Source organism: Arachis ipaensis, chromosome B09 (genome assembly GCF_000816755.2).
Source record: "Arachis ipaensis cultivar K30076 chromosome B09, Araip1.1, whole genome shotgun sequence".
Lineage (NCBI taxonomy): Eukaryota > Viridiplantae > Streptophyta > Magnoliopsida > Fabales > Fabaceae > Arachis > Arachis ipaensis.
The window spans coordinates 111863806-111877173 of NC_029793.2; the positions used below are offsets into that span (position 1 = coordinate 111863806).

Below are 13368 nucleotides of genomic sequence, written 5' to 3' on the forward strand. Positions count from 1 at the left end.
TTTAAGTTTAAGATTAAGTATTTATGGTTTAAGATCTAGAATTTTAGATAAATAAAATCATTTTTAAAAAATTGATTGATATTAACTAAAAAATATTAACTCTTTAACATAAATCTTTATGTAATAAATTAAATTAAAGTGAAAAGTTGTGTATTGAAAGATGGAAAAGATTAAGTTTTTAATATACCACATCAAAGATATAAACTTTATCATGGTATAAACCTTATTGGAAAAAAATAATATTGTTATGGACTCGAATTTCAGTTTTAATTGTCTAATGGTGACCTGATCACAAAACCTGAATCATTCTTCTTAGGCCCAAGATCCTGACACTCATTCTCCTAACAAATTGAGAGATAAGATAGACAACCAAACATATATAAAAGAGAGCTGCAGGCTCCTCCAGGTACATTATACACACTTACTTCCATCAATTCTACCTCTAAAATCCAATCAGACTTGAGCATTGGAGTGTCCCTACAGGTCAACCCCTACCTTTCACCCAATTAGACCGAAAATCACGAAGATTGATATCTAGGAGAATAGCATATTCCAATATTTCAAGTAACTCAAGAACATTGGTGCCGTCTGTGGGAATCCACACCGATTGATGGCCAATACCCACATGAGTAGAATGGGGAATACAATCCCCAGGAGAACCACCAAGCCCCAAATGGGGAAAGCATTTTCAGTGTGGTCCACACAGTGGTGACACTCAGTCATTTGTCATAAAATAGCCGGAACTTGCACCTCGATACCAGATCTCGCCCCTTTGGGAGAACGGGGTCCAACGTCGCACAGATCATCCAAGAACTGCAACACAGACTACAGAACTTAGAAAGAGAAGTCATCGCCTGGAATTGCTATCAACCAATGCCAAGTTTCGAAGCCCACTCAAGGACGCAACCTTAGGAGAGGCATTGTTCCAAGTCGCCAGAATGGCGAACCAACAGACGCCAAGGAAGGAGCAACCAAAGCAACCCCCACAACGAAGCGCTGATATCCCTAACAGGAAAAAGAAGGAAGCATGACGAACCCATCGTGGTGGGGGTACCCCCATTCGACAAAAGGACACTTCGATTCCGTCTACCAAAAAATTTTAAGAAGCTGATAGATATGCGTTACGATGGAACCAAGGATCCTCAGGAGCACCTGACTGCCTTCTAATAGTGAATGAATCTGGAAGGTGTTTCCGACACCGTACGTTGCTAAATCTTTTTAGTAATCCTCGCAGGCCCCATGATCAAGTGATTCAATTACCTACTTCAAGGATCCATTGCATACTTCTCAGACATCTCCCAAAAGTTCTTGGCTCAATTCACAACACAGATTGCCAAGGCAAAATATCCCCCTTAATCTATTGGAGTAACTTAAAAAAACAACGAGTTGACAAGGAAGTATTTGGACCAATTTAATTATGAATGTTTGGAGATAAATGGTCTCACATACTCAGTCGCCAGCCTTTGCCTAACCAACGAGCTGACGAACGAAGACCTTCGAAAGCACCTCACCACGAAGTCCGTTTGGATCATGCATGAGATTCAAAACATGGCTAGGAAGTACATTAACAACAAAAAAGTAAGCCAAGTGCTAGTGGCCAATAAACAGAATGCACTTAACACGGCTTAACGACCGAGCGGCCTTCCCCAAACAGCAAGGGAAGGGACCAAAGAGCAAGTAAGTAGGCCCCCCTACCCACACACGTTGGGATGTTCACGAATTACATGCCCTTAGCAGCCCCGATAGCGGAGGTATATCAACAAATAGCATACCGAAGCGTGATACCAAGGACCCAACAACTAAAGGAGAGGGCTGATGGAAACAAGTCCCTATATTGTGACCATCATCGATGCTTTTGGGGACAAAACTCAAGATTGTATGGATCTCAAGGACGCCCTCGAATAGGCTATCCGAGATGGAAATTTCCCTAAGTTTACAAAAATCATACGTGAACTGAGGAGGTCTACTCGTGACCGATCACCCAAAGTAGGAGAAGGCCAAAACCCCAGAATTGTCAGAGAAGTGCCAAGGGAAGATAATGACCTTGACCCCACCATCACCATCAATGTTGTAATCAGGAGATCCTGCAAGAAGTCCAAATCCTTATAAAAGAAAGAACTCAAGATTCTCGCGGCAATCATTTTGGAACATCAACAGCTACCCCATTCCCTAGCATCAACTTCGGCTCGTAGGACTACGAATTCGGCGACTTGGCAGATGAGCCACCTATGGTCATCACGCCAAGGTCGAACGGGTCTTGTGAAAATAATTTTAGCAGACACAAGCGCCGACTCCAACATACTGTTTTGGAATGCCTTCGATGCCTTTGGATTAAAAGACGTAGACCTCTAGAATTACCAACCCGGGCTAGTAGGATTGAGAGACTTTTTCATCAAAACATTACTAATAGATATCCAACAAAAACATAAACTCCTTAAGCTTCATAAAAACTTAACCAAAATAGTATAAACAACCGTCATCCGCCTACAAGGCAAAAGCAGAGAACCAACAAATTCAGACCATTGGGCAAGAAGTACACAAACGATAGAGCAAAATAAAATAAAACCTAAGCTTTCTTCTCGACATTAAAGTCTACAATCTTTCCATCACGGACAGCCTTAAAGGTGCCAATCCAAGAATAATCAAAGTCAGGAGAAAGGAAGGAGACTTGCAACTTCAAAGCTTCTTCGGTAGCAGAAATAACCTCCTTTGCATTCTTCATGATCTCCTTGTTCCTTTTCCTCAAACCGCTCGTCGCAACTTCGGCAGCCTTCGCCATCTTCTCGACCTCTTCAACACGATGTGCGACCTTGGAAATATGTATCTTTAAGGCCGTATCGAGGTCGATAAGACGTTGAATCTCATATCTGACCTCCTTTTCCTCTTTCTCTACCTTGGCCCTAGTGACCTCACGGCCTCCTACTTAGACAGGGTAGTCATTAAGTTGCATTGAGCTAGGCAAAGCTTCCAATCTAGCACGTGAGACTGGCTTAGGACCAACTCCGTCTTGCGAACAACCACCACTGATAGAAGCAGAGAGCGATAAACCCATTTTGCCTGGGCAACAAGATCGCAACCGGTAAAGTAACCCTCTATTGTGGGAAGCAAATGCTCATCAATGAAATCGAGGGCATCAAAGGCCTTCTCCATAACAATTGGGGAGGCAACCTATTTTCCTTCACTGCTCACCATTTCTACGTTCCTTTTCTTAGGAGGCTCCGGGTTCGGGATCTCGTGAAGATCCTCATCTCCGATCTGAGAAACTTCAATCCTCTGGCCCCATCATTACCAGTTTTTGAAGATGTGACCTCCGTGGGCTGGGGGTGAGTTTGCTCCTCCTTATCCTCCACCTTAAGGAAGGTGGCCATCAAATTCTCCATAGTTACTCTCCCTCAGCTATATTAACTACAAAAAGAAAATAGCTCTTGAGAACAACAACATTAAAGAAAAATAAAGGCATAAGGGTAAACACCTACCTAGCTACATATTGATGACTGGCTTCTTGGTCACCTATCACATGTCGGGAGTTCAACGGATTATTCCCCAAAACCACCAACAACGTGTCGGTAATATTTTTGTTCTCCTAACTCAAACCCTCATCAGTAACATTAACTAAATAGTTTGCACCGATTTCGTATTTCCAATAAGTCTGAAACCTCCGTTCTCCCTCTAAAGTCGACTATAAAGGATGATAACCTCTCCTCAGCTTCACCTTAAATACTCCTCCTTAAAACCATGAAAGGAGTCTTCAAAAAGTCCAACAACCTTTCGGTTCTGGATAGCTCAGAAGGACATATATTCCTTCTTGTGCTGACCCTCCTAAATCGAGACAGTAAGCAAAAAGAAATATAAGAAAATCTCCACCACAGTCGAAATTCAAAGGTACTCACCCACAAGCTCAAAGCACTTAATAGCTGTCTAGCTGTTAGGATGGAGCTTCGAGGAAACCATGCTACAGCGGTTTAAAAGGGGAACAAAATTAAAAAATGAGAAGTAGACCCCAATGATGCTGAACATGGGATTTTATACCCACATCAAATCCGGTACCCGAGGCGCCAAGATGTATGTAGCAAACGTGCTCCTGCGGATTGGGGAGGGAGAGTTCATAGTGCTCCTCTGCCACAGATCACACTGGTCACTCAGAGCTCCTGTAAATCCTCCTCACTAAGACGCGAGGGGTCCCCACCACATCAGAAATGCACCAATAATGAGTTCGAGGAACCCTCCATTCAAAAAGACGAGTCCCCAGGACTGACTATCAGCTTTTCTTCGCACCATACCTATATGGGGCACCACTACCATAAGCCTAATCAAAGTTATTACAAAGCAAGAAAATCTAAAACTAGAAGAGTGTAAAATTAGTTTGATGCCTTGACATCTTTAGTAATTTTTATATATCATTTTTAGTAGTTTTTTTAAGTTTAAATAGAAGCTTTTATGTTTTTAATAAAGTTTTTATATCTAATCATATATTTGGAGTTGTTTAAGAATTATTGTATTTTCAGGATTTATTTTTCTAAAGTAATCAGGATAAGAGAAATAAACAAAAAAACATAAAGTGCACCCCCAGGAGAGAAAAAAAGTTGGCACCTAACTTTAAGGATCTGAAGTATAGCGCCAGCAATCAAAGCCCAGCGCCGAAGGAAAAGTCCAGTGCCCAAAGGTGGTGCCTAGCTTCAAGTTTAGCAACGCCCAGCACCTTCAACGGACTTGGAGTGCTCAAGTCTGCGCTAGGAGTGGGCACCCAACTTCAGAGGATTTTCAACACACTGGGTGCCCAGCACCCAAATTTGGAGCCCAACTTCAACGTGAATTCTCACTCCTAGGGGTCCACAAATGCATTGAAGTCTAGCACCAAAGAATCAAGCCCAGTGCCAGGCCCATGATCTTTTTCCAGAAAGCTCTAATTCAGCCCAAAGATTCAACATTTAAATGATTAGTTATCATTAACTTCTTTTAGAAAGAGAAGATTTGGTTCTAAAATTTAGTTTCAAATTAGATTTGAATTGTTGTTTTAGTTATCTTATCCTTTCCAAGATAAGATTAGATTTAGTTTTTGGATTCGAATTCTAGGGTAGAATATAGGATATAAATAAGTGAACACATGGTTCAAAATTAGATGATAATCAGAATTCATCCAGCATCTCATTTAGTAGTTTAGTTTTCTTCTTTATCATGAGTAACTTGACTTCCTTTCTTAAAGGTTGGAAATTCTGTTTGACTTTTCATGGATTAGTAATGTGATTGTTTCTTTTATTTTGATTTATGCATTGATACATTTTTAATATTTAGTCTCATTCTTCATCTTTAATGGTTAGAAGTATTAGAAAATATTCTAATTCTGCCTTGAATTCTGTTATTACTTTGAAAAATTTAATATGGAAATTAGCCTGAAACTTTTACTCATAATTTTCAACTTGACTAGGAATAATATTTTGAAAGTTGTGCGACGTTAAATCGGAATTATGCTTAACCTATTTTTCTTAACTAATTGACCAAGAAATTGGCGATTAAATAAGTTAAAGAAAATTTGAATTGCCAAAGAATTATAATTTGATTATATATGATTTGTCTTAAAAGTATTTTGCATGAATCAAAGTAAATAAACACAAAGATTTTTTTTCTAAAAGTTAAACATCTCTGAAGCATTTAACATCTTTATTCACTGTTTCTTTCTTTAACTTCATAAGCATTCATTTATTTACACCAACACTCTCCTTCACTGTTCTTTATTATTTCAAGATTCACATTCTTCTTCTTGCAAAGGTTTGGTAGATCTAATTAGTAAGATTTGATCAAGAGTTACTTGCTCAATCCTTTAATCCTCATGGAAACGATATTCATTCACTGTGCTATTACTTAAAGCGATTTTGTGCACTTTGCCAAAATTTGAGTGTATCAAGTTTTTGGCTCATCATAGCCTAATTTTGGCAGAGAGACTATGGCACCCCCTCTAGCCTATCAAAACACCCACACCAGACGTTCCTACCCATACACTACCAAAGCAGTAAAGATAATAGGAATCAACGAATGGAAACTAAAATGCTTACTCAAAAGTCGACAAAAACGATCACAAAAACTAACAGGGGAAGCAACACAGCAAATAGACACGACAAAGTGCCACTAAAAGCAATCCAGTCCTAGGAAACGCAAGTGCAGCCCAAAAAGTAGAGGAAAATGACAGAATAGAAAAAGAAATGGGTGAAAATGATAAAACTAAGAAAAGAAAAATAGGAAAAGAGAAACAGAGTGAGGAAACTAAGAAGACATGAAAAATAGGATAACTGAAGCAATTTTCAAACAAATACACTCCAAAAAGCGCAAATGCAAAAGGACCTAGGGACAAAATGGTAAAACTAGCATAATAACATTAAATGAGTCCACTCACATTAACTGACGTGACACCTCAAAAGGTGCACACACGATCTCTAGGATCAGAAATCCCTAGGCGACCGTTCACTGCTAGGTGACCTACTAGGACAACGGACATCTAGATCCACGGAAGCGTCATCGCCAAGATCAGGCACGCCACATTTAGAGGCATTGTAATGGACCCGAATCCTGATCTCAATGGTCAAACGGTGACCCGACCACAAAATTTGAATCATTCTTTTTAGGCCCATTGATACGAGCCCTATAGGACAAACTGAGAACTGTCATATGTCAATTGGTCCAATTACAAGAGCAACAACTAAGAGAATAAAAGAAGATTTTGCAAATATGGCTAAATCATGTGTTCAGGAGATGCATCAAGAATTGGGCAAGACAATGATTAACGATTATCAAAAGTCACACGTCTTACTATTTTACAAGATGCATTGAAGACTCTCATTAGTCAAGATGAATTAAAAGAGACATCACTTTTTTAGAATTTATTCTATATTTATTTTATTTTTGTTATTTGTTTATTTTAGGCCCAATTATGATTTGTCCCATATTTTATTCTAGTGAACTTATGAGTTAGGGATTTAATTTTAAGAGGTATAAAAACCCTCTAAAACCTAGTAGCCATTTTTTTTCCTTAATTTTTATGAATGAAATTTTCTTTGAGTTTCTTTGAGAAACTTGGGTGTGAACAGGTGAGGTAGAGTGATTCCCTTAACTGTTGCATCAGGAAATCAAATTGAGGTAGAGGAGTCCCTTTCTTTGATCTTCCATCTTATCCTGGGTTATGTTTCGTATCATTTGGTATCATATTTTAGGTATTAGATTAATTTTCATTAGTCTACGTTCACCCTTTTTGTGTTCTATATAAATTAAAAAAAAAAAACTTCCAATCACGCATAGTCACTTTATCCTTACATCTTATTCTTTTCTTGTTGATTGGCTTTTAATTCCTTTTCCTAGGATTATTTTCTTTCCTTGCTGCCTTTGTGTTCATCATTATTCTTTTCGTCCTTCCTTTTTATTACTTTATTATCATTCTTCTTATTATTCGTAAAAAAAAAAAGTACGCCCTTTGAAGTTTCTTCTTATTATTAGTAAATTTTCTTTTGCCAACACACCTTGAGTACCCAAAAAAAAAGAGTACATACTTTGAAGTTTACACAGTAGTACTAAAAAAAAAAAACAAAACACAAAAAAAAAGCGTTGTGTTCTTATAAAAAAAAAGCAACAGTCTCAAAAAAAAAAAATCATTACGTACGTTATTATTATTATTCTTATTCTTATTATTTTTATTATTTTTTTATTATACTTATCTTTTGTCTTTTGTGTCTTTGTCCCTTTTTATTATTCTGTCCATCTTTTCCTCTTATCGTTGCGTCGAATTTTCTCTATCTTTTATTTTTATTTGATTTCTAAAATGCAACAGTCAAAGAGATTCAAGAGTGGTAAAAGGTAATAGTGGTAAGTTTAATAGAGGGTAAAAGCCAATTTTGAGAATAAACACGAGTGTCCATCTTTGAGTGAAACACGTGAGCGAGTGCTTGTGAGGTCCTTTTATAACATTTTTGTTACAGATTCATTGTTATGGCAGCTCATTTTGAAGATACTTTAGTTGACATGGAGTTAATGCAAAGGGTCATTCAACACTTAACTAATCGCTTGACTGAATTGGAAGCATGGAAGCAAGAGGTGACACAGACACTATCCAAGATTACTAAACAAGGACCTTTCCGGAATCGGCGTCAGAATCATGTACCTTCTGATGATGACTCTGATGGGGTTATAACACCTCGACATAAAAGTCAAGATAGCAATATCAACGCCATCAAGATGCAAATACCACCATTCAAAGGGAGAAATGATCCTAAAGTTTATTTGAAGTGGGAACGTAAGGTGGAAAAAATTTTTGCTTGTCATAATTACTCTGAGGCAAAGAAGGTTCGTTTGGCAGCAGTTGCATTCTCTAACTATGCCTTGCTTTGGTGGAATGAACTAGTGAAGACACGACGGCGGAATGATGATCACCCTATAGAGTCTTGGGATCTTATGAAGCGCCTCATGAAGAAACGATTTGTGCCTTCGTACTACTACAGGGAAGTGCATCAGAAGTTACATCGACTGACTCAAGGCTCCAAGTCCGTTGAAGACTACCATAAGGAAATGGAAATGCTTATGATTACTGCCAACATAGAAGAGGACACTGAGGTTACTATGGCACGATTTGTGGGTGGTTTGAATAGAGCAATTGCTGATGTGGTGGAGTTACATCATTATGTGGAGATGGAGGATTTGGTCAGTATGGCAATGAAGGTGGAGAGGCAACAATAAAGAAAAGCACCAAGAGGATTATCACATGCTAATCCAAAGTGGGAGTCTCATAGTGCTGACACAACAAAGACTAAGGGTGTTGAATCCAATGCATTGCTTGATGCTACGAAGAAGAAAGGTAATTCTAACTCTTCTTTTGCTACTTCTAGACATTGAGATATTAAATGCTTCAAGTGTCATGGTATGGGTCATTATGCTAGTGATTGTCCAAATAGGAGATTGATGGTTATTAGAGGAGATGATATATTGTGTCTGATTCTGATCATGGTGATGACTCTGATCATAATAGCATGCCTGATGGTGATGTTGAGTATGCAGCCCATGGTGAATCTCTTGTTGTTAGATATGCTTTGAATTTGCAGGTGAAAGAAGAAAGTCTCGAGCAACGCCACAATCTTTTTCACACTAGATGCTTGGTGGGTGGAAAAGTGTGTAGTCTAATTATTGATGGTGGGAGTTGGACTAATGTGGCTAGTATACTTATGGTGGAAAAATTGGGTTTGACATGTGTTCGACATCCTAAACCATATACGTTGCAGTGGTTGAATGACAGTGGAGAGATCAAGGTTGACAAACAGGTGACAATTGCATTCTCTGTTGGCAAGTATGTTGATGAGGCATTGTGTGATGTGGTGCCAATGCAAGCTTGTCATTTATTATTGGGGCGACCTTGGCAGTTCGACCATCGAGCATTTCATGATGGTTACACGAATCGATTCTCCTTTGATTTTAATGGTCGCAAGATCACTCTTGTTTCTTTGTCACCTAAGGAGGTTTACCTTGACCAGTTGAAGCTTCAACAGGATACCAAGGGGAACATGGGATGTGAGATCACAAAAAAATCTAAGAGAAAAGAGGCTATGAGAGAAAAGAATATAGCAAAAGGCCCAAAGGTGAGTGAAAAGAAAAAAGAGTCCATGTCATGAGAGTAGTACAAATACAAAAAAAAATTGAGAAAGTTGAGAGCAAATTGTGTTTCTCTGCAAAAGAGAGAGATTTAAAGAGTACTTTAATAGGCAAGAAAGCTTTGTTTATGGTTTGGTTTAGGAATACTTTATTCTCTGATACTGACCTTAACCTAAATTTGCCAAATAGCTTTGTCTCTTTGTTGCAGGAATTTGCCGATGTCTTCCCTACTGACGTACCACGTGGTTTGCCTCCATTACGTGGGATTGAGCACCAAATTGATTTTATTCCTGGTGCTAGCATTCCTAATAGACCAGCCTATAGGAGTAATTCTGAAGAGACAAAGGAGCTTCAAAGGCAAGTGGAGGAGTTATTAGCCAAAGGTCACATTTGGGAGAGTAGGAGTCCATGTGATGTACCAGTTTTGTTGGTTCCAAAGAAGGATGGTACTTGGTGAATGTGTGTGGATTGTTGTGCAGTCAATAAAATTACGGTAAAGTATCGTTATCCTATCCCTAGGTTAGATGACATGCTTGATGAGTTATATGGTGCATGCATATTCACTAAAATTGATTTGAAAAGTGGGTATCATCAAATTAGAATGAAACCAGGGGATAAATGGAAGACTGCATTTAAAACAAAACATGGGTTATATGAGTGGTTAGTAATGCCTTTTGGGTTAACTAATGCCCCTAGTACTTTTATGCGTCTAATGAACCATGTTTTGTGAGACTTTTTAGGTAAATTTGTTGTTGTTTATTTTGATGATATTCTCATTTATAGCACTTGTTTGGATGACCACTTGTCACATGTTTCAGCTGTTTTGGAAGTGCTTCAAAAAGAAAAATTATATGCTAATCTTAAAAAGTGCACTTTTTGTATTGATCGAGTTATATTTCTTGGTTTTGTTGTGAGTGCGAGTGGAATTGAAGTTGATGAGAAAAAGGTAAAGGCTATTCGTGAATGGCCAACGCCTAAGAATGCTTCTGAGGTACAAAGTTTTCATGGGTTAGCTGGGTTTTATAGAAGATTTGTAAAAAAATTTTCTACCATTGCTGCGCCTCTCACAGAGGTTATAAAAAAGGATGTTGGATTTAAATAGGAAAGGGAACAAGACATTGCATTTCATACCCTAAAAGACTGTTTGTGTTCTGCTCCTATTCTTGTTTTACCTAACTTTGATAAAACCTTTGAGATTGAATGTGATGCTTCTGGGATCAGTATAGGTGCTGTTTTAATGCAGGAAAAACGAGCCATTGCCTTCTTTAGTGAAAAGTTGAATTTAGCTCAGCGTAAATATTCAACATATGACAAAGAATTATATGCTTTAGTTCGGGCTTTAGAAGTTTGGCAACACTACCTCTTACCTAAAGAGTTTGTGATTCACACGGATCATGAATCTTTGAAGCACTTAAAAGGACAAGGTAAGCTTGATAAAAGACATGCTAAATGGGTGGAATTTATTGAAACATTTTCCTATGTGATTGCCTTTAAACAAGGTAAAGATAATATCGTTGCTGATGCTTTATCTCGGAGGTATGCTTTGATTACTAACTTACCTCTAAGTTATTGGGATTTGAGTTTTTAAAGGAGTTGTATGTCACTGATTCTGACTTTTCTGCTATTTATGCCTCTTGTGAACATAGTGCATTTAACAAATTTTATAGACATGAAGGTTTTCTGTTTCGTGGTAATAGAATTTGTGTGTCTGCTTGTTCTGTGAGGCTGCGTTTGTTTACAGAGACAGGACACTAAGACATGGACACAGAGACATAAAATCATGTTTGACAGAGGAGACATGGACAGAGACAGTGTGTCCAGAGACACTGAATTAGTGTATTTTGTGTCCATCCTGACAGAAAGGACACGGAGATACTAACAAGGGACACAACTTATTTTTCATTATTTTTGTTAATTTTTCATAATTATATTTTTTTATTATTATATTTTTCATTTCAAACTTTTTTGAAGGAAAAAAATGAGAATAAATTATATTTTCATAATTTCTTCTAGTTTATCACCAAACAAAATACACGAACACAAAATTTTGTGTCTCTATCCATTAGTGTCTTGTCCTGTCCTGTTCTCAGTGTCTTATCCTGTCCTGTTCTCAGAAACAAACGCATCCTGAGGGACTTACTTGTTCTTGAATCACATAATGGGGGTTTGATGGGTCATTTTGGTGTGCATAAGACATTGGATGTGTTATCTGAACATTTTTACTAGCCACGCATGCGTAGAGATGTTGAAAAATTTTGTGCTAAGTGTGTTGCATATAAACAGGCTAAATCTAAGTCTTTACCACATGGTTTGTATGCCCCTTTACCTGTTCCTATGCATCCGTGGGTTGATATTTCTATGGATTTTGTTCTTGGTTTTCCTCGAACAAAAAAAGGTCGAGATAGCATTTTTGTTGTGGTAAACAGATTTAGTAAAATGGCTCATTTTATTGTATGCCATAAAACTGATGATGCAACAAATATTGCTGATCTGTTCTTTAGAGAGGTTGTGCGTTTGCATGGTATTCCCCAAACTATTGTTTCTGATCGTGACGTAAAATTTTTGAGTCATTTTTGGAAAGTTTTATGGGGTAAATTAGGCACAAAATTATTATACTCCACTACTTGTCATCCTAAAACTGATGGTCAAACTGAAGTAGTAAATAGAACATTAGGGACCTTATTACGTGCTGCTGTTGGTAAGAATTTGAAAACTTGGGAAGATTGTTTACCTTTTATTAAGTTTGCTTATAATAGAACTATTCATTCTTCTACTGGGTTTTCTCCTTTTGAACTTGTTTATGGTTTTAATCCTTTAACTGTTTTAGACTTATTACCTTTGCCTTTGAGTGATATTGTTAGCTTGGATGTAGAAGGTAAAGCTGAAAAGGTTAAAGCAATGCACTTGAAAGCACGTGAATCGCTTGAACAGAAAAATAAGTTGATAGCCCAACGGGTGAATAAAGGTCGAAGACAACTTATCTTTGAACCTGGTGACTGGGTATGGGTTCATTTGAGAAATGAGAGATTTCCTACTCAAAGAAAATTCAAGTTAGACCCTAGGGGTGATGGTCCATTTCAAGTGCTCGAAAGGGTCAATAACAATGCTTACAAGATTGACCTTCCAAGTGAGTATAATGTATCGGCTACTTTTAATGTCTCTGACCTATCTCCTTTTGCTTGTGATGCAGATTCGAGGACGAATCTTTTTCAGGAGGGAAGGAATGATACGAGCCCTATGGGACAAACTGAGAACTGTCATATGCCAATTGGTCCAATTACAAGAGCAACAACTAAGAGAATAAAAGAAGGTTTTGCAAATATGGCTAAATCATGTGTTCAAGAGATGCATCAAGAATTGGGCAAGACAATGATTAACAATTATCAAAAGTCACACGTCTTACTATTTTACAAGATGCATTGAAGATTCTCATTAGTCAAGATGAATTAAAAGAGACATCACTTTTTTAGAATTTATTCTATATTTATTTTATTTTTTGTTATTTGTTTGTTTTAGGCCCAATTATGATTTGACCCATATTTTATTCTAGTGAACTTATGAGTTGGGGATTTAATTTTAAGAGGTATAAAAACCCTCTAAAATCTAGTAGCCATTTTTTTTTCTTAATTTTTATGAATGAAATTTTTTCAGAGTTTCTTTGAGAAACTTGAGTGTGAACAGGTGAGATAGAGTGATTCCCTTAACTGTTGCATCAGGAAATCAAATTAAGGTAGAGGAGTCTCTTTC

At 37.6% G+C, this 13368-nt stretch overlaps 1 pseudogene; it reads left to right on the forward strand.

Moving 5' to 3' along the window:
* Positions 7972–13044, forward strand: LOC107615805 (annotated as a pseudogene).